The sequence below is a fragment of the Chlorocebus sabaeus genome, chromosome 13, assembly GCF_047675955.1.
Source record: "Chlorocebus sabaeus isolate Y175 chromosome 13, mChlSab1.0.hap1, whole genome shotgun sequence".
Classification (NCBI taxonomy): Eukaryota; Metazoa; Chordata; class Mammalia; order Primates; family Cercopithecidae; genus Chlorocebus; species Chlorocebus sabaeus.
In genome coordinates, this window is record NC_132916.1 from 24,374,249 (window position 1) to 24,394,419 (window position 20,171).

The 20,171-nt window shown below is 39.2% G+C and overlaps 1 pseudogene; it reads left to right on the forward strand.

The window, feature by feature from the left end:
• Positions 1-3,702: 3,702 nt before the first annotated feature.
• Positions 3,703-4,250, forward strand: LOC119625088 (peroxiredoxin-2 pseudogene; annotated as a pseudogene).
• The last annotated feature ends 15,921 nt before the right edge of the window (positions 4,251-20,171 follow it).

The window sequence follows — 20,171 nt, forward strand, 5'->3', positions numbered from 1 at the left end:
TTTTGAACTTCTCATAAAGATATTTGGGTTCACATATCATTGTGAAATTGGTGTTTCTGTGGCAGGATGAGGGCTAAAAATTTCTATTCTGCCATCTTGTTGACAGCACTCCAAACCTACATTGTATTTTAAAGTTAGCATATAATTTGCTAGTCAGGAGGCAGCTCTTTCTGTGCTGTATGCTTAACATATAGTAATTACACAGATACTAGTAAGTGTGTTTTAAGCAGGAAACAATAAATCAGTGTTTCTTAACATTTATTTTTGGAACACTTCTTCCAAGAGGAGAAGAAATGATTCTCTGTCCAAATAACTGTAGAAAACACTTGAATAAAGTTATACAGTTTGCTTTACAGCAAGTTTATTCAGTCTGTAATATATTAATAAGCCTTGGATATCTCCAAACGTGAGTATGCAGTGCAACATTCTCCAAACTCATCTCATCCTAGAACCATTTTCATGTGGAGCATCCTATGGTCTAGGCATTCTTAGAACCACCTTGGAAAACAATAGACTAGAGAAGGAAAGATGTACCAGTTCTATCATTTATATTGAGTTTTGCTACTGGAAAGCATTTATGTTGAATTTTCATTTTGACTTCTTGCATAAGATAATGAAGATGACAGAAGAGTATATCATTCTTTTTCTACTTCCAATATATTGAATGTCTTCTATAAAAACTCTCAGTAGTGATAACCTTAAATACCTATTTGACAACAAAGATATCGTGAAGATAAAACAAAGCAAAAAGAAAAAAGAGCACAGTTTCAGAAAGAATAATGGATGCATTAAAGTAAGTCATTTGCTGAGGGGCAGATAAGTCAGTGGCATGTTACAGTCAGAAATAATGTACCATCAGAGGATTGAAAGGACACTCAAACACTTGCTTAATTTGGGTAATGATGATTATCTATTCAAAGAATGCTCTATGTCTACATTAGCTATAAAACTGTTTTTAGTTATGAAAAATATATTCACAAAACTAAATTGAAACTCAATTTTGTTTTGATAACATTACCAGTTTAATTAACAAATGCACAAATGATGAAATTATGGGCAGCATATTTTAAATTAAGATTGCTAACCTAAATTTCAAGAAATAAACACAATTTATGCTTGTTCAGAATTCAGAAAAAGCATTTAAAACTGGACTATGTTCTTGCATGAAACTTTTTCCCTACTCATGGTAAACAGAGTTCTTCCCTGGGGTTGGGAATAACAAGGATGAATGAAATCTTCAGATAATTCAAAAGCTTAATTTTTGTTCACAGTTCCAATTTCCTTCTCTAGTAAATCATATCACTGCTGCTAAAAACGAAAAAACATGACTAATTTTAGTTTAGTTATCTTTCTAACTCCTGCTCACACATTAATTTAATGAGAAAGGAGAGTTCATAAAGTATAGCACAGGAGAGAGAAGAGAAAAAGAAAAGAACATCAGGAAAAAAAAATAGTCCACTGGCTGGGTAATCACTTGTTAAATTAATCAAGAAAGCACTGACAAAATTGGAATTCAAAACAATGCTGACAGAGTAAAAGACCTCTTTTAATGGTATTGTTAATATACCTACTGAAAGAGTGACCACTTTTTATTTACAGACCCAGGCTGTTTGGAAAACATGCGTATACACACTACTTAAAGTAAGGGAAGCAAACAGTGTACATGTTGTTAGTAATGACATTCTGTGGTAGGATTTTTGGACTATTCCTTATCTTAAATAAAAGGAATTAAAGGATTCCAGAAGAGCAGTCTGGAGCCATATTGCCAAGCACCAAGTAGGTCCACAGCAATTGCCACTGAATGGATGAAAGAATGACAAAATGAAGAAATGGCAAAAAGAGGGGATGCTGCCTTTGATATTAGTTCTTATTTTATGCCCTAGTTGTTCATTTGTGCCTAATTTCTTTTTAATTTTGTGAACTGCCTAATATGTTATTTCCTCTAGGCCTAGTATCTTTTCCCCTGTCCCCTATTTTGCCTTGCTCTTGCCCCCTACTGATGGACTTCCTTGATGCCAACTGCCTTCCCAAATACCTGGTTTCCAAGTTTTGCCTACTCGTGGATCCTCTTTTATACTATGACTTCTCTCATCTCCCTGACTACCATGTGTAGGGCTAGTGAAATCTGTAGCTACTGATTTCCTGCACACTCATCTGTTTTCTTGTCTACTTCCTTCCTGTTGGGTCTGGCTCCACAGTCTGTCTGTCTCCAGTTTACCTGCCCTACCACTCTGGAGTTACCTTAGGGCGTACACGGTTGCCTCAAGGTATGTCCATGGATGTGAACCTATTTAAACAACTAGATATTTTTAAGTAAATATTAATTGCACCAATACCATCAGTCCAAGTTTGTGGACATACTCACAATCCACGAAAAGACTCCTCACATATGGCCAGACAATGACTATAACTGTTGGAGGAGCTCTGTGTGATTCTAAGTTCCCAGAGGTTCTAGCTTCAACTATCTGGTGTGAAGATTCTCATGCACAGTCAGGCTCAGGAACCACAGGCTGTGTGTGATATTTTTTACAGTGAATTGGCTTCTGAACACCAGCTGTGATTCACCTGACCAAAGCAGCTTGGATAGATAGCAGTGCTGTAGTTTCTGTTATTTCTTACTTCAGATAATCTCTTACATGTTAGACTTTTGGAAGATTTTTTAAAAGAATCCATTTTTTTTTTTTTTTTTTTTTTTGTGGAATCTGACTCTGTCACCCTGGCTAGAGTGCAGTGGTGCAACCTTGGCTCACTGCAACCTCTGCCTCCTGGATTCAAGCAATTGTCTGACTCAGCCTCCTGAGTAGCTGGGATTACAGGCACGTGCCACCACACCCAGCTAATATTTTTTGTATTTTTAGTAGAGACAAGGGTTTCACCATCTTGGCCAGGCTGGTCTTGAACTCCTGACCTTGTGATCCACCCGCCTTGGCTTCCCAAACTGCTGGGATTACAGATGTGAGCCGCCATGTCCAGCCTAGAATCCAACTTTTTAATGTAGAATTGTAGAAAACAGCATGGAGATTCCTTTAAAAAATTAAAAATACAGTTACCATATGATCCATTCCACTTTTGTGTGTATACCAAAAGAATTCAAAGCAGGATCTCAAAGAGATATTTTTATATCCATATTCACAGCGACGTTATTTACAATAGCCAAAAATGGAAGCAAGGCAAGTGTGCACTTATGGATAAATGGATAACTAAAACGTGATGTGTGTGTGTGTGTGTGATGGAATATTACATGTATAATATATATTCAAAATATTCTCTCTATATAATCACTATTCAGCCTTTAAAATGAAGGAAATTCTGGCACATGCTACAATATTAATGAACCTTGATGTCATCATGCTAAGTGAAATAAGCCAGCACAAAAAGACAAATACTGTATGATTTCACTTATGTGTGGTGCTTGTAATAGTCAGATTCATAGAATTTGATATTAGAATTATGATTCCCAGGGGCTGGGAGGAAAGGGGAATGGGGAGTTATTGTTTAATGGGTATAGAGTTTCAGTTTTGCAAAATGAAAAAAGTTCTGAAGATGGATAGTAGTGATAATTATATAGCATTATGAATGTACTTAACACCACTGAACTTTACCTGTAAATGATGGTTAAGATGGTCAGTTTTGGTGCTGAGAACGTGGGTCCACGCGTCTGGTTGCCCCTAAGTCCAGCCTTAGCCCACACAGCTTTCAGTCATGGCCTCTGTAATCGCGTGCATGGGATAGTCCGCCCCTGACTTCAACGCCACCGCCGTGGTGGATGGCACTTTCAAAGAAGTGAAGCTGTCGGACTTCAAAGAAAAGTACGTAGTCCTCTTTTTCTACCCTCTGCACTTCACTTTTGTGTGCCCCACGGAGATCATCACGTTCAGCGACCATGCTGAGGACTTCTGCAAGCTGGGCTGCGAAGTGCTGGGCATCTCAGTGGACCCTCAGTTCATCCACCTGGCTTGGATCAACAACTCCCAGAGGGAGGGAGACTTGGGCCCCCTGCACATCCCCCTGCTTGCTAACGTGACCAGAGGCTTGTCTGAGGATTGTGCCGTGCCGAAAACAGATGCGGGCATTGTGTCCTTCCCAGATCACTGTTAATGATTTGCCTGTGGGACGCTCTGCAGCTGGTCCAGGCCTTCCAGTACGCAGAAGAGCACGCGGAAGTTTGTGCCGCTGGCTGGAAGTCTGCCAGTGACACGATTAAGCCCAACGTGGATGACAGCAAGGAATATTTCTCCAAACGCAATTAAGCTGGCTGAGGGATAGTGAGCTTGTGCCCTTACCTAGGTGCCTGTGCTGGCTGCCCACCAGTGCTGTCACCTGGCTGCCCTGTGCTGACCCAGGAAAGGCCTGATCTGCCCCTCCAAAGTCCACAGTCTGGGACCCTGGAAGGCTAGGCCAAGGCCTTCTCAGGCCTCCACCTGGGAGCTGGTGAATAATGGTGCTCTCCTCCAAACCCACCCAGCTGCACACAGGCCTAGAGTTGACCAATAAAGTGTAAGGGACAGAAAAAAAAAGGTCGATATTCTATTATGTATGTTTCACTATAATTTTAATTATGTTCCTTGGTCTTTGGTTTCTAATTCCAAGATGCCATGATGCAATAGATTCAGTTTAAAAAGTCAAAATGAACCTTTTTTGTTGTTGTTGAGATGGAGTCTCTCTCTGTTGCCCATGCTGGAGTGCAGTGGCGGGATCTCGGCTCACTGCAAGCTCCGCCTCCCGGGTTCAAGCGATTCTCCTGCCTCAGCCTCCGGAGTAGCTGAGACTACAGGCACCCACCACCATGCAGGCCTAATTTTTTGTAATTTTAGTAGAAACAGGGTTTCACCGTGTTAGCCAGGATGGTCTCGACCTCCTGACCTCGTGATCCACCCACCTCAGCCTCCCAAAGTGCTGGGATTACAGACGGGAGCCACCACGCCCAGCTCCAAAATGAACTTTCTAAGCTACGGTAAAAATATTGTTGTCAGACCTTGATCAAGTAGTATAACATTCAATTAATATCCCTGAACATTGACTATATTCAAGGCACTATGTTAGATACTGTTGGGAGAGGGTGCAGGGGTAGAAAACTGTATGGGACAGAATTTAGGCATAGGAAAATTATAAATCTACTTGAAAGGATAAAATATATACACTAATAACTACACTTTCATGTGGTATACAAAAGAGGAATTACTCATCATAGGAAAACACAGAAGGAAGAGTTTGGGGCCTAAGTGATGGCTTCATGGAAGAGGTGATGTCTGATCTGAGTCTTAAAGGCTGGGGAGCACATTGACAGGCAGAGATTTTGAACGGCCATTCCAGACGGAAGGAGCAGTAAGTGGAAAAATACCGGCAGTGTTATAAGAACAGAAAACTGTCGGTTTAGGCTAGAGAATAAGAGAGACATAGTAGCCTTTTGGAGATAGGCAGACAAGGTGGGTTTGATCTACTTTGACCTCATTTGAGGCAACAAGAAGCCTTAGTTAAAATAACCGCAAAAATAGAACATTTTAAAATACATTTTAAACATGTAATCTGCAGTGGTTATCTTAGAAGAGATTTGTGCATGCAGGTGGGATATGAGCCAGGAAGCTATTACAAAGCTGTGTGAAACTTAGCAACTACTTAGAATACAAAATCGACTGTAGAAATAAAAGTAAGGGGAGAGGGCAAGATGTTGTAGGAGACATCAGAGAGGATATGGAGCATGGAAGGAGCACTAGATTGGGAGTCGAGGCAGGTTCTAATCTGATTTTACTAGCCCCTTCTTTGTACAATCTTGGAAAATCATTTGCCATTTCAGAGCTTCAGTTTTCTCAACTTTAACATTTGGAAGTTGGACAGGACAATTTCAGTGGCAACTTTTAGCACTAAAGTTCCAGGATTCCACATTGAACTGATGGTTTGGGAGAGTCATCCCAAGAGAAGTAGTGGTGAAAGCCTAAATCATCCAGGAGGAGAAAGTCAAAGAGAAGATATAAGCTCTCATAAAAGACTCTTATCTCTCTCTTCTGGGTATGGCAAACAGGCTATGTCTCATCACCATTGTGTTGATGAAAGGAATTGACAGATAAAAATATAAGAAGAAGACAAAGAGAATAGTCATGTGCATTAGGGAGTCCCACATGTGCCCCTCTCTAACACTCGGGCTACACTTTTTCTCCCACAGGAAGTTAATGAAGCTGAGTCCAACCTGACCAAATTTACTTGTGCTTCCCCAGAGAATCTGTCTGTCTCCTGCAATGGTCTGCACAGTTGTGCGGCAACCTGGACTGGCCATAGGTTTGGCAGGACAGCAGCACCAGGGAGGCGAGCAGCTGAGCTTGTGAGGGCATGTGTCTGTTTTTATAGTCCCTTCCTCTTGGCCTGAATGACAGCATCATCATCATTCTGGCAGGCCTGGCAGCAGGTGCAGGACTATTGTTTGTGTTTCCCAGCTCTGCAACAATAAAAGCAGGACCAGGGAAATGGCAGCTGCTCAGCTGAGCAAGGCTGTGGTTTGTTTCTAGATGGCTTTGCAGCTGACATGAGACACAAATCATTATTGTTTAGGAAGATGCATTCTCCTGTCATTTAGCATTCCACTGCTGAACAAAAAGATTAAAGACTGAATGAATGCAGTATTTGGTTTGGTACTGTTCTTACCTTTGGTCTAGAACTTCAAGAAAGCACAGTCCAAAGCTGCCTAATTTGTGCTATGCATGGCTGCTTTTAAGCTCTGCTATTAATGAACTAGACTTAAACAGCTACTAAAGAAAATCCACATGGCCCTCACATTCATTTCATCCTAATGGCAGTAATGCCCTACCTTATAATAGTTTTGTTCCACTGTTATTATAATATTAATATAGACCCTATTACATTTCTCAATTGAGAACTCATATCTATTCCAGTTTATGAAAAAATGTCATTCTTACCAGATCTCAATAAAAAGTGGGTTTATTTCTGTTATTCTTTTTTTGTTTGTTTGTTTGAGATGGAGTCTCCCTCTGTCACCCAGACTGGAGTGCAGTGGCACGATCTTGGCTCACTGCAACCTCCGCCTCCTGGGTTCAAGCGATTCTCCTGCCTCAGACTCCCAGAGTAGCTGGGACTACAGGCACATGCTACCATGCCCAGGTACATTTTTGGTTTTTCAGTAGAGATGAGGTTTCACCATGTTGGCCAGGCTGGTCTCGAACTCTTGACCTCAGGTTACCCGCCCCCCACCCCCCTGGCCTCCCAAAGTGCTGTGATTACCGGTGTGAGCCACCATGCCCAGCCTTTCTGTATTTTTAATATCCTTTTTGGAATATTAGTCTTAGGAAGCTGTGGAATTTACAGTTTGGGTTGAAAAGGATGTACTGTACAGTAAATTCCATATGAACAGAAAATCATTTTCTATTTTGTTTACTGATGCCTAGAATTGGATTTGGTGCACAGTATGTGCCACATAATTATTTGTCAGATGAATAAAAAAGATGGTTCATGATAGTAGCCAGGCCTTCGTTGCAATGATTGCAGGTCAGAAACCTGTTAACATCTGTTAACATCTCTTGGCTAAATATTCTAATTAGGACCTCTTGTCTCACACAGAAGCAAAGTTCTCTATTAGCAACTATAGTTGTGGTCCAATAACAGTATGTTTCAAAGGAAACACCCCCAGTAGATCTTAGGACTATTTAATGATGATAACAATCATGTAGAAAAACTAAGGGGAGCCCAGAGAGTTCATGATAACATTTCCATCTGGGACAGTTTTGCTGGTGGCTTTGCAGACACAAAATAGAATGGGGCCTGGTGTACTTGTGTATACTTTGTGTTCAATGATAACAATATTTAGATATATTCATATATAAAATAACACCCAATGAGTTCTAATGTCCATGTGTCCTAATATTGGTTCGCCACTTACATTCCAAACTGAGCTATATATGAGATACAAGCTATAGATATGGTGATTTATTCTGACAAAAAATAATTTTTATTAGGTTGTTTTGATATTTCCTTAATTTAATATTGGTCTATTCATTTGTTTTATTTCTTCCCAGCACCCAGAAATTCATATCCAGAAGGAATATTTTTATCTGTACATCTTTACCAACTGGTGGAAAACAATTTTTCCAACTTCACTTTTGGGTGGATTAATATAGGATGTATATATCAATTTAAGGAACAGCTTAAACTTTACATTAAGTGGCATTTACACAACACAGAAAATATTGCAGTGGATAAAATGCTTTCAATGCAATAGGTTTTAGTGGTGTATAGGGCCACCTAAAATCTTTAGTAGAAGTACACAGGTCTCCAGAAAAGAGATAACTGATATGGGATAAATTAGCATACCAGTTTATGCATAGATATTTCAGGGAGGATAGAGAGGATCATAGTCTTAGTGGCCAAAATATATGTGTTCTTTACTATTGTAAATCAAAGCACAAGGCATTGCGGACTGTAACATTACATAGACAGCAAGGCAACCCAAGAAGGAAAGTTGTTGGAAGCTAATATAATTGATAATCACTAAAGAATCAAATGTGACTATTGGAAAAGTATATGGTGAACAAACAGGGTCCTATCAGTACAACCACTCCAGGATGAGGAGGGATAAATATGGAAATGAATAAGGTCAAAGTGCTGGGTGGAGCATTCATGCATCTGAAAGCTGGATCTCAGAGAAAATGCGACATGAAAGCAAACAGATGGGGTAATTGAGGGCCAAAAAAAAAAAAAAAAAAAAAAAAAAAGAAATGCTGAAGTGCTTTCTGCGATACAAATATCTTCTCTTTAGCTGAGCAGCACCTGATAAATTAGGGCATAATTTCATCTGTATAAAACGATGTAAATCCCTGGAAGGGAAGCATGAGGATTATCTAGTAAATATGAAGATTTCCAATGTAAGGAGTACTTATTTTGTAACAGGTAATAAAAATCAAGCCAGATATTTTTAAGCAAGTTCTCAGTCATCAAATCGCCCTTTTAAAATACTTTATTTTTTCTCTGTGTGTGAAACTTCTGAGGTTTGACTTAAATGGTACATTTGGTATTTTACCTTTACCTTACCACTTGAAAAAAAATGGGAGGACTCTTAAATTTCAAGGTAATGTACTTCAGTCTAATTAATTAATTACTAATTATATCAGAAAAACATTGGAGATCCAGATACATTAAAGAAATAAATGTAAAAATAAATAAACACATACATAAATGAACATATAGCTGAATACTTTTGTGATTTTGGAATATAAAATTACTTCCTGTACTAGGTTGAATAATCTGATATTATTTCTAAACATTTGTATCTAACTGTACCTATGAATGCAACGTCATTTGGTCTCTGCAGATTACATCAGCGGAGATTAAGATGAGGTTATATTGAATTGAGATGGGTCCTAAATCCAATATGACTGGTGTCCGTATAAGAAGAGGGAAATTTGGACACAGAGTCACAGATATACAGGGGAGAAAACCATATAAAAGTGGAGGCAGAAACTGGAGTGATGCATTTACTAGCCAAGCAATGTCAAGGATGACCGACAGCACCAAGAGCTCTGACAGAAGCATGGAAGAGTTTCTCTCTCACAGCCCCCAGAAGGAACCAACCCTACCAAGATCTTGGTTTTGGATTTCTAGCTTTAAGAAGCATGAGAGGTAAATTTCTGTTGTTTTAAGTCACCCAGTTTGTGGGAATATGTTATATCAGCCACAGAAAATTAATGCACTTCCTAAATATAAGAAGAAAAAAGAGGGGGGCGGAGCAAGATGGCCGAATAGGAACAGCTCCAGTCTCCAACTCCCAGCGCGAGCGACACAGAAGACCGGTGATTTCTGCATTTTCAACTGAGGTACTGGGTTCATCTCACTGGGGAGTGCCAGACGATCAGTGCTGGTCAGCTGCTGCAGCCCGATCAGCAAGAGCTGAAGCAGGGCGAGGCATTGCCTCACCTGGAAAGCGCAAGGGGGAAGGGAATCCCTTTTCCTACCCAGGGGAACTGAGACACACAACACCTGGAAAATTGGGTAACTCCCACCCCAATACTGCGCTTTAAGCAAACCGGCACACCAGGAGATCATATCCCACACCTGGCCGGGAGGGTCCCACACCCACGGAGCCTCCCTCATTGCTAGCACAGCAGTCTGTGATCTACCGGCAAGGCAGCAGCGAGGCTGGGGGAGGGGCGCCCGCCATTGCTGAGGCTTAAGTAGGTAAACAAAGCTGCTGGGAAGCTCGAACTGGGTGGAGCTCACAGCAGCTCAAGGAAACCTGCCTGTCTCTGTAGACTCCACCTCTGGGGACAGGGCACAGTAAACAATAACAAATGCAGCAGCTCTGCAGACACAAACGACTCTGTCTGACAGCTTTGAAGAGAGCAGTGGATCTCCCAATACGGAGGTTGAGATCTGAGAAGGGACAGACTCCCTGCTCAAGTGGGTCCCTGACCCCTGATTAGCCTAACTGGGAGACATCCCCCACTAGGGGCAGTCTGACACCCCACACCTCACAGGGTGGAGTACACCCCTGAGAGGAAGCTTCCAAAGCAAGAATCAGACAGGTACACTCGCTGTTCAGAAATATACTATCTTCTGCAGTCTCTGCTGCTGATACCCAGGCAAACAGGGTCTGGAGTGGACCTCAAGCAATCTCCTACAGCTACAACCTACAGCTGAGGATCCTGACTGTTAGAAGGAAAGCTATCAAACAGGAAGGACACCTACACCAAAACCCCATCAGTACATCACCATCATCAAAGACCAGAGGCAGATAAAACCACAAAGATGGGGAAAAAGCAGGGCAGAAAAGCTGGAAATTCAAAAAATAAGAGCGCATCTCCCCCGGCAAAGGAGCGCAGCTCATCGCCAGCAACGGATCAAAGCTGGACGGAGAATGACTTCGACGAGATGAGAGAAGAAGGCTTCAGTCCATCAAATTTCTCAGAGCTAAAGGAGGAATTACGTACCCAGTGCAAAGAAACTAAAAATCTTGAAAAAAAAGTGGAAGAATTGATGGCTAGAGTAATTAATGCAGAGAAGCTCACAAACGAAATGAAAGAGACGAAAACCATGGCACGAGAAATACGTGACAAATGCACAAGCTTCAGTAACCGACTCGATCAACTGGAAGAAAGAATGTCAGCGATTGAGGATCAAATGAATGAAATGAAGCGAGAAGAGAAACCAAAAGAAAAAAGAAGAAAAAGAAATGAACAAAGCCTGCAAGAAGTATGGGATTATGTAAAAAGACCAAATCTACGTCTGATTGGGGTACCTGAAAGTGAGGGGGAAAATGGAACCAAGTTGGAAAACACTCTTCAGGATATCATCCAGGAGAACTTCCCCAACCTAGTAGGGCAGGCCAACATTCAAATCCAGGAAATACAGAGAACGCCACAAAGATACTCCTCGAGAAGAGCAACTCCAAGACACATAATTGCCAGATCCACCAAAGTTGAAATGAAGGAAAAAGTCTTAAGGGCAGCCAGAGAGAAAGGTCGGGTTACCCACAAAGGGAAGCCCATCAGACTAACAGCAGATCTCTCGGCAGAAACTCTTCAAGCCAGAAGAGAGTGGGGGCCAATATTCAACATTCTTAAAGAAAAGAATTTTAAACCCAGAATTTTATATCCAGCCAAACTAAGTTTCATAAGTGAAGGAGAAATAAAATCCTTTACAGATAAGCAAATGCTTAGAGATTTTGTCACCACTAGGCCTGCCTTACAAGAGACCCTGAAGGAAGCACTAAACATGGAAAGGAACAACCGGTACCAGCCATTGCAAAAACATGCCAAAATGTAAAGACCATCAAGGCTAGGAAGAAACTGCATCAACTAACGAGCAAAATAACCAGTTAATATCATAATGGCAGGATCGAGTTCACACATAACAATCTTAACCTTAAATGTAAATGGACTAAATGCTCCAATTAAAAGACACAGACTGGCAAACTGAATAAAGAGTCAAGACCCATCAGTCTGCTGTATTCAGGAGACCCATCTCACATGCAGAGACATACATAGGCTCAAAATAAAGGGATGGAGGAAGATTTACCAAGCAAATGGAGAACAAAAAAAAGCGGGGGTTGCAATACTAGTCTCTGATAAAACAGACTTTAAACCATCAAAGATCAAAAGAGACAAAGAAGGCCATTACATAATGGTAAAGGGATCAATTCAACAGGAAGAGCTAACTATCCTAAATATATATGCACCCAATACAGGAGCACCCAGATTCATAAAGCAAGTCCTTAGAGACTTACAAAGAGACTTAGACTCCCATACAATAATAATGGGAGACTTCAACACTCCACTGTCAACATTAGACAGATCAACGAGACAGAAAGTTAACAAGGATATCCAGGAATTGAACTCATCTCTGCAGCAAGCAGACCTAATAGACATCTATAGAACTCTCCACCCCAAATCAACAGAATATACATTCTTCTCAGCACCACATCGTACTTACTCCAAAATTGACCACGTAATTGGAAGTAAAGCACTCCTCAGCAAATGTACAAGAACAGAAATTATAACAAACTGTCTCTCAGACCACAGTGCAATCAAATTAGAACTCAGTACTAAGAAACTCAATCAAAACCGCTTAACTACATGGAAACTGAACAACCTGCTCCTGAATGACTACTGGGTACATAACGAAATGAAGGCAGAAATAAAGATGTTCTTTGAAACCAATGAGAACAAAGATACAACATACCAGAATCTCTGGGACACATTTAAAGCAGTGTGTAGAGGGAAATTTATAGCACTAAATGCCCACAAGAGAAAGCAGGAAAGATCTAAAATTGACATTCTAACATCACAATTAAAAGAACTAGAGAAGCAAGAGCAAACACATTCGAAAGCTAGCAGAAGGCAAGAAATAACTAAGATCAGAGCAGAACTGAAGGAGATAGAGACACAAAAAACCCTCCAAAAAAATCAATGAATCCAGGAGTTGGTTTTTTGAAAAGATCAACAAAATTGACAGACCACTAGCAAGACTAATAAAGAAGAAAAGAGAGAAGAATCAAATCGACGCAATTAAAAATGATAAAGGGTATATCACCACCGACCCCACAGAAATACAAACTACCATCAGAGAATACTATAAACACCTCTACGCAAATAAACTGGAAAATCTAGAAGAAATGGATAATTTCCTGGACACTTACACTCTTCCAAGACTAAACCAGGAAGAAGTTGAATCCCTGAATAGACCAATAGTAGGCTCTGAAATTGAGGCAATAATTAATAGCCTACCAACCAAAAAAAGTCCAGGACCAGATGGATTCACAGCTGAATTCTACCAGAGGTACAAGGAGGAGCTGGTACCATTCCTTCTGAAACTATTCCAATCAATAGAAAAAGAGGGAATCCTCCCTAACTCATTTTATGAGGCCAACATCATCCTGATACCAAAGCCTGGCAGAGACACAACAAAAAAAGAGAATTTTAGACCAATATCCCTGATGAACATCGATGCAAAAATCCTCAATAAAATACTGGCAAACCGGATTCAGCAGCACATCAAAAAGCTTATCCACCATGATCAAGTGGACTTCATCCCTGGGATGCAAGGCTGGTTCAACATTTGCAAATCAATAAACATAATCCAGAATATAAACAGAACCAAAGACAAGAACCACATCATTATCTCAATAGATGCAGAAAAGGCTTTTGACAAAATTCAACAGCCCTTCATGCTAAAAACCCTCAATAAATTCGGTATTGATGGAACGTACCTCAAAATAATAAGAGCTATTTATGACAAACCCACAGCCAATATCATACTGAATGGGCAAAAACTGGAAAAATTCCCTTTGAAAACTGGCACAAGACAGGGATGCCCTCTCTCACCACTCCTATTCAACATAGTGTTGGAAGTTCTGGCTAGGGCAATCAGGCAAGAGAAAGAAATCAAGGGAATTCAGTCAGGAAAAGAAGAAGTCAAATTGTCCCTGTTTGCAGACGACATGATTGTATATTTAGAAAACCCCATTGTCTCAGCCCAAAATCTCCTTAAGCTGATAAGCAACTTCAGCAAAGTCTCAGGATACAAAATTAATGTGCAAAAATCACAAGCATTCTTATACACCAGTGACAGTCAAAAAGAGAGCCAAATCAGGAATGAACTTCCATTCACAATTGCTTCAAAGAGAATAAAATACCTAGGAATCCAACTTACAAGGGATGTAAAGGACCTCTTCAAGGAGAACTACAAACCACTGCTCAGTGAAATAAAAGAGGACACAAACAAATGGAAGAACATACCATGCTCATGGATAGGAAGAATCAATATCGTGAAAATGGCCATACTGCCCAAGGTAATTTATAGATTCAATGCCATCCCCATCAAGCTACCAATGAGCTTCTTCACAGAATTGGAAAAAACTGCTTTAAAGTTCATATGGAACCAAAAAAGAGCCCGCATCTCCAAGACAATCCTAAGTCAAAAGAACAAAGCTGGAGGCATCACGCTACCTGACTTCAAACTATACTACAAGGCTACAGTAACCAAAACAGCATGGTACTGGTACCAAAACAGAGATATAGACCAATGGAACAGAACAGAGTCCTCAGAAATAATACCACACATCTACAGCCATCTGATCTTTGACAAACCTGAGAGAAACAAGAAATGGGGAAAGGATTCCCTATTTAATAAATGGTGCTGGGAAAATTGGCTAGCCATAAGTAGAAAGCTGAAACTGGATCCTTTCCTTACTCCTTATACGAAAATTAATTCAAGATGGATTAGAGACTTAAATGTTAGACCTAATACCATAAAAATCCTAGAGGAAAACCTAGGTAGTACCATTCAGGACATAGGCATGGGCAAAGACTTCATGTCTAAAACACCAAAAGCAACGGCAGCAAAAGCCAAAATTGACAAATGGGATCTCATTAAACTAAAGAGCTTCTGCACAGCAAAAGAAACTACCATCAGAGTGAACAGGCAACCTACAGAATGGGAGAAAATTTTTGCAATCTACTCATCTGACAAAGGGCTAATATCCAGAACCTACAAAGAACTCAAACAAATTTACAAGAAAAAAACAAACAACCCCATCAAAAAGTGGGCAAAGGATATGAACAGACATTTCTCAAAAGAAGACATTCATACAGCCAACAGACACATGAAAAAATGCTCATCATCACTGGCCATCAGAGAAATGCAAATCAAAACCACAATGAGATACCATCTCACACCAGTTAGAATGGCGATCATTCAAAAGTCAGGAAACAACAGGTGCTGGAGAGGATGTGGAGAAATAGGAACACTTTTACACTGTTGGTGGGAGTGTAAACTAGTTCAACCATTATGGAAAACAGTATGGCGATTCCTCAAGGATCTAGAACTAGATGTACCGTATGACCCAGCCATCCCATTACTGGGTATATACCCAAAGGATTATAAATTATGCTGCTATAAAGACACATGCACATGTATGTTTATTGCAGCACTATTCACAATAGCAAAGACTTGGAATCAACCCAAATGTCCATCAGTGACAGATTGGATTAAGAAAATGTGGCACATATACACCATGGAATACTATGCAGCCATAAAAAAGGATGAGTTTGTGTCCTTTGTAGGGACATGGATGCAGCTGGAAACCATCATTCTCAGCAAACTATCACAAGAACAGAAAACCAAACACCGCATGTTCTCACTCATAGGCGGGAACTGAACAATGAGATCACTTGGACTCTGGAAGGGGAACATCACACACCGGGGCCTATCATGGGGAGGGGGGAGGGGGGAGGGATTGCATTGGGAGTTATACCTGATGTAAATGACGAGTTGATGGGTGCAGCACACCAACATGGCACAAGTATACATATGTAGCAAACCTGCACGTTGTGCACATGTACCCTACAACTTGAAGTTTAATAATAATAAATAAATTAAAAAAAAAAAAAAAAAAAGAAGAAAAAAGAAAAAGAAAACCTGTACCTACAGGTTAGTTATTTGATTTAATAACAAACTTAAATGTCTATATGTAAAAAAATAAATAACCAAAATTAAATGACAAAGAACTGAGGGAAATATTTAAAACATTTATGCCAGACATAGAGTTAATATCCTTAGTATATAGAGCACATAAATAATAATCAAACACATTAGGAAGTTGTGCTAAAGATATGAATAGACAATTCATGAAAGAAGAAATAAAAATGTTTAATAAAGATATGAAAATACATTCCTTATTCTTAATAACTAAAAACAAAATAAAATGAACTGCTTTTACTTACCAAATTTGCAAATAATAATAGCAAAAATATGCATGACATTGCCTTAAGTACTTTATATACTACGAACTTATTTAACACTTGTAACAATCCTGTGAGGAAATAGGGTTATTGCTAGGTATTATTATCTTCGTTGTATGAATGAGGAACCCGAGGTCATATATTAATATCATTAATGTAAGGTAATATTATCTTCATGTAATAAATGAGGAAATGAGACCATAAAATAACAAAGGTGTACTGAAATAGCCATTCGTATACACTACAGATCAGAGGGTAATGGGCAAAACATCTCAGGAGTTTTAAACATCTCTTATCTTTTGACACAAGAATTTCTCTTTTAGGAATTTGTCCTATAAAAATAAAACTGGAAGGAAACAAAGTGTTAACAGGTGTTATTGCTGTGTAATTAAGATACAGTTTATACTCTTCTTATATTCTTTGTAAGAGTTTTTCCAATTTTTATGTTGTGTTTCCTGATTTTTAGAATTTCTAGCATGTAGTCTGTGAATAGTACTCCCTAGAGTTTGGCAGTGCACAACTTGATGGCCCTAATAATTTTCTAAAAGCAGATGAGAATTTCTGTATATAATTGACACTTTCCTCTGTTACTGAGAAATTAGACCTTGAGGATGGGAAGGTTGGTGGTGGTGGGTAGGGAGCAGAGGGGCGGTGGAAAGCAGCGGGAGTCTTTACAATATAAGTCTTTGTCTTTCCTTTAAAGGAGTCATAGCCATTTAAAAATTATTTGATATTATTTCTATTTATCCTAGGTAAGTATCTGGTAAACATTTTTTCTCACCAGTTTTTAGGTGAAAAAAATGAGGTCTGCATTGTTTGGCTTACATAGAATTCAAAAACTCAGCTTGGAGTCCAATTATGACCTGCTTCCAGCAAGAGTGTGTGCATGGATGGCATACATCATCCTATCTGTTTCCAACTTATTTCCCTATGTTCTCTTTGATTTTCTCCCAATTTATTAAAATGTATTTTATGTTACCAAAATGTATGCATCTTTATAGACCTCCTTAAGTCTTTTCTGTGAAATAAGGCAGAGTGTAAATAAAATGTTAGGTTTTTAAGAACTTGAATCCAATGCTCATTAGTGAAACTGGGGTGGTGGGAAGATAAACCATGTTTTTTTTTTTTTTTTTTTTTTTTTTTTTTTTTTTTTTTTTTTTTTTTTTTTTACACACCTACATTTTTAAAACTAGGAATCAAATAAAATACAAACTAGTAAATGAGATATGATGGAAACTAGTATAAATGACTTCTAGATCAATATGAAGTGAACATTTTTAGTAAAGTGATCACCAAGTACCACTGAAAGGTGAATTGTGTCATATTTCGAGAGCCACTCTGTTTTAAGCCCTCTTAAAATCTGGGTCCCTCGGGTTGTTCCTTTCTTTTAACAGTTACACTTTGGAGACAGGTGATTGTGCGTTCAATCTCCATGGCTAAATGTTTGATTTATTATTGGTTTGGGAATATTTCGAGTATGAAGTCAAAAAGGAACAAATGAAACAATGACATTTGGAGAGCAGTAAAATCTGGGGGTAAGAGTTCAGAAGAAATTAAATATGCCCTAATAGCTACTAAAAACAAATAAAAATTAAAAAGCACAAATGCACTTAGAAAAGTTCAAAAAGTAGAGTTTCACATGTCTAAGAGGAAATAAATCATTTTATTCACTATGGCCTCCATCAGGTGGCCCAGGGTATCATGTATAATTTTCTGCTTACTGAAAAGAAACATCAATACCTTGGCTAAAATCCAGCGGGATCCAAAAGAGGGAAACCAAGATGATAAAAGGATAAGAGAAATCAATCTGTGAAGAAAGATTAGAGAAAATTAATGTGTGCAACGAACAGCAAAAGAGGAGGGGGGATTGAGAATTTTTCTTAAATACTTAAGAAAAAGTACTATAAATGAAAAGTTGGAGACTCTGACAGGAATTAGGCAGAGTGGTTGGGAGCGGTGGCTCATGCCTGTAATCCCGGCTCTTTGGGAGGCAGAGGCGGGCGAATCACGAGGTCAGGAGATCTAGACTGTCCTGGCCAACATGGTGAAACCCTGCCTCCACTAAAATACAAAAAATTAGTCGGGCGTGGTGGCACGTGCCTGTAGTCTCAGCTACTCAGGAGGCTGAAGTGGGGGAATTGCTTGAACCCAGGAGGCGGATGTTGCAGTGAGCCCAGATCGTGCAACTGCACTCCAACCTAGTGACAGAGCAAGACTCTGTCTCAAAAAATAAAATATAAATAAATAAATAAATTTTTTTAAAACAAGGAATTAGGCACAGTAAGCACCCTGCCTAGGGTCCAATATACATTAGGGGCACACAAAAAAATTGCTAAGTTCTTTTAAAAATCAGAAGGAAAACTGAATGTTATATAATAAAATATATAAAAATGGATCAAGCCTGAATTATATTTATCTTTATACCAACACATCTGCAAAACATAATTTTTAATATTTTTTGGAGGCAGAGGCCTACAAGAGTAAATGTGCCTAGTGCCTGTGGAAAAGGTGGCCCTAGGGCTAACCCTGCACATTTTAGAGAAATATTAGATCAAAGTAGTCGCCATACAAGCTTGCTCAGTGCTAAGCACAGATGATTTTGGGGGCCGACAGGGAGACACACTGGGTTGAGACTAGAAGGAAGAAGAGGCTCACCAAAAAAACTAGTAAGACCCTGACCACTCTGCATCTGTGAAAATCCAATGGCACTGTCTTGATGTCTTTCCATGTGTAAAACTCTCACATAATTAATGCTCACAGTAATGCCCTCAGGCAGAATTTGTTATTTCCTTTTTACAGATGAGAAAGTTGGAACTTAGAAAGTTCCAACTACATAACTCACCAATGTTACAGGTTAGAAATTGAGGTATAGTCAGACCTGGATCTGTTACTATGAGCAGCCAGTCCTTTCTCTTGTCAAGTTAACATGCATCACAACACAAAACTAGAAAAGCAAATAGGCATCATTTTAACTCACCCCACACCACCCTTACCCAACTTCTCATCACCTCACCAAGCCCTTCTTAGGTTTGTAAGTCAATGCTCATTTAATTTTGTAAGTCACTTCTTAAACATATAGTGACATCTTTAATAACTACATTTGCAGATCCAAATTTCTTTGATGTTGTAAGAAAAGAGCATTTATCTTTGAATAGAAGCTCCTAAATTGGCTGAATCTGTTCTTTTAAATAATTTAGATCCCCTTAATATAAACTTATGAGATATAAAACTTTCTAAGGCTTTTAAATCTAAAAGCTGGATTTACTCTTAGGGGGTGTAGTGGAGAAGTGATGATGAATAATTAAAGGTCATTCTCAAACAAAAATATCTATTTAGAATCAGGTCTTCTAGATTGACCAAAACATATGTGGCAATGTATACTTTGATATTATAATTGCCTGGAGTTTATTTTAGGAGAGAATTCTCCAGAGAGTTGATGGATATCTTTGTGGATTTTCCTATTCCTTGGCATTTCTTACTGCGTAGTTAAAGGATATTGGGATTGCTCAATTAGAAAAGTGATTGTATTATTAAAAGAAATGGAGAATAATTTATTCTACAAAATTTCTCCTAGGGAGAACATCATATATTTTTAGAAAAAGAAACCATTTGTACAAACTTCTTAGTATGGAAGATGAGATCCCTATGGGTTAATTAATCATCCTACAAAGCTTGTGGGTCTTGTCCCTAGAAAGCCCTATGGCTCAGAGCCCTATATGCTGGGTTTGAGTGTACCATGTTGGCGTGGAAGATGGGCAGAATTGAATGGCTCTACACAAAAGATGGGGGAGTGATTTGAAGTTTCCAGGAGAAGATCCAAAGGAAAGAAGAGTAAAAACTAGCCAGAATGATCAGAAAGAGAGAAGAGTTTTGGGGTGTCTGAGAAGGGAACTTGGGAGATATTTTATGTATATATATAATTTTTAAGTTGTT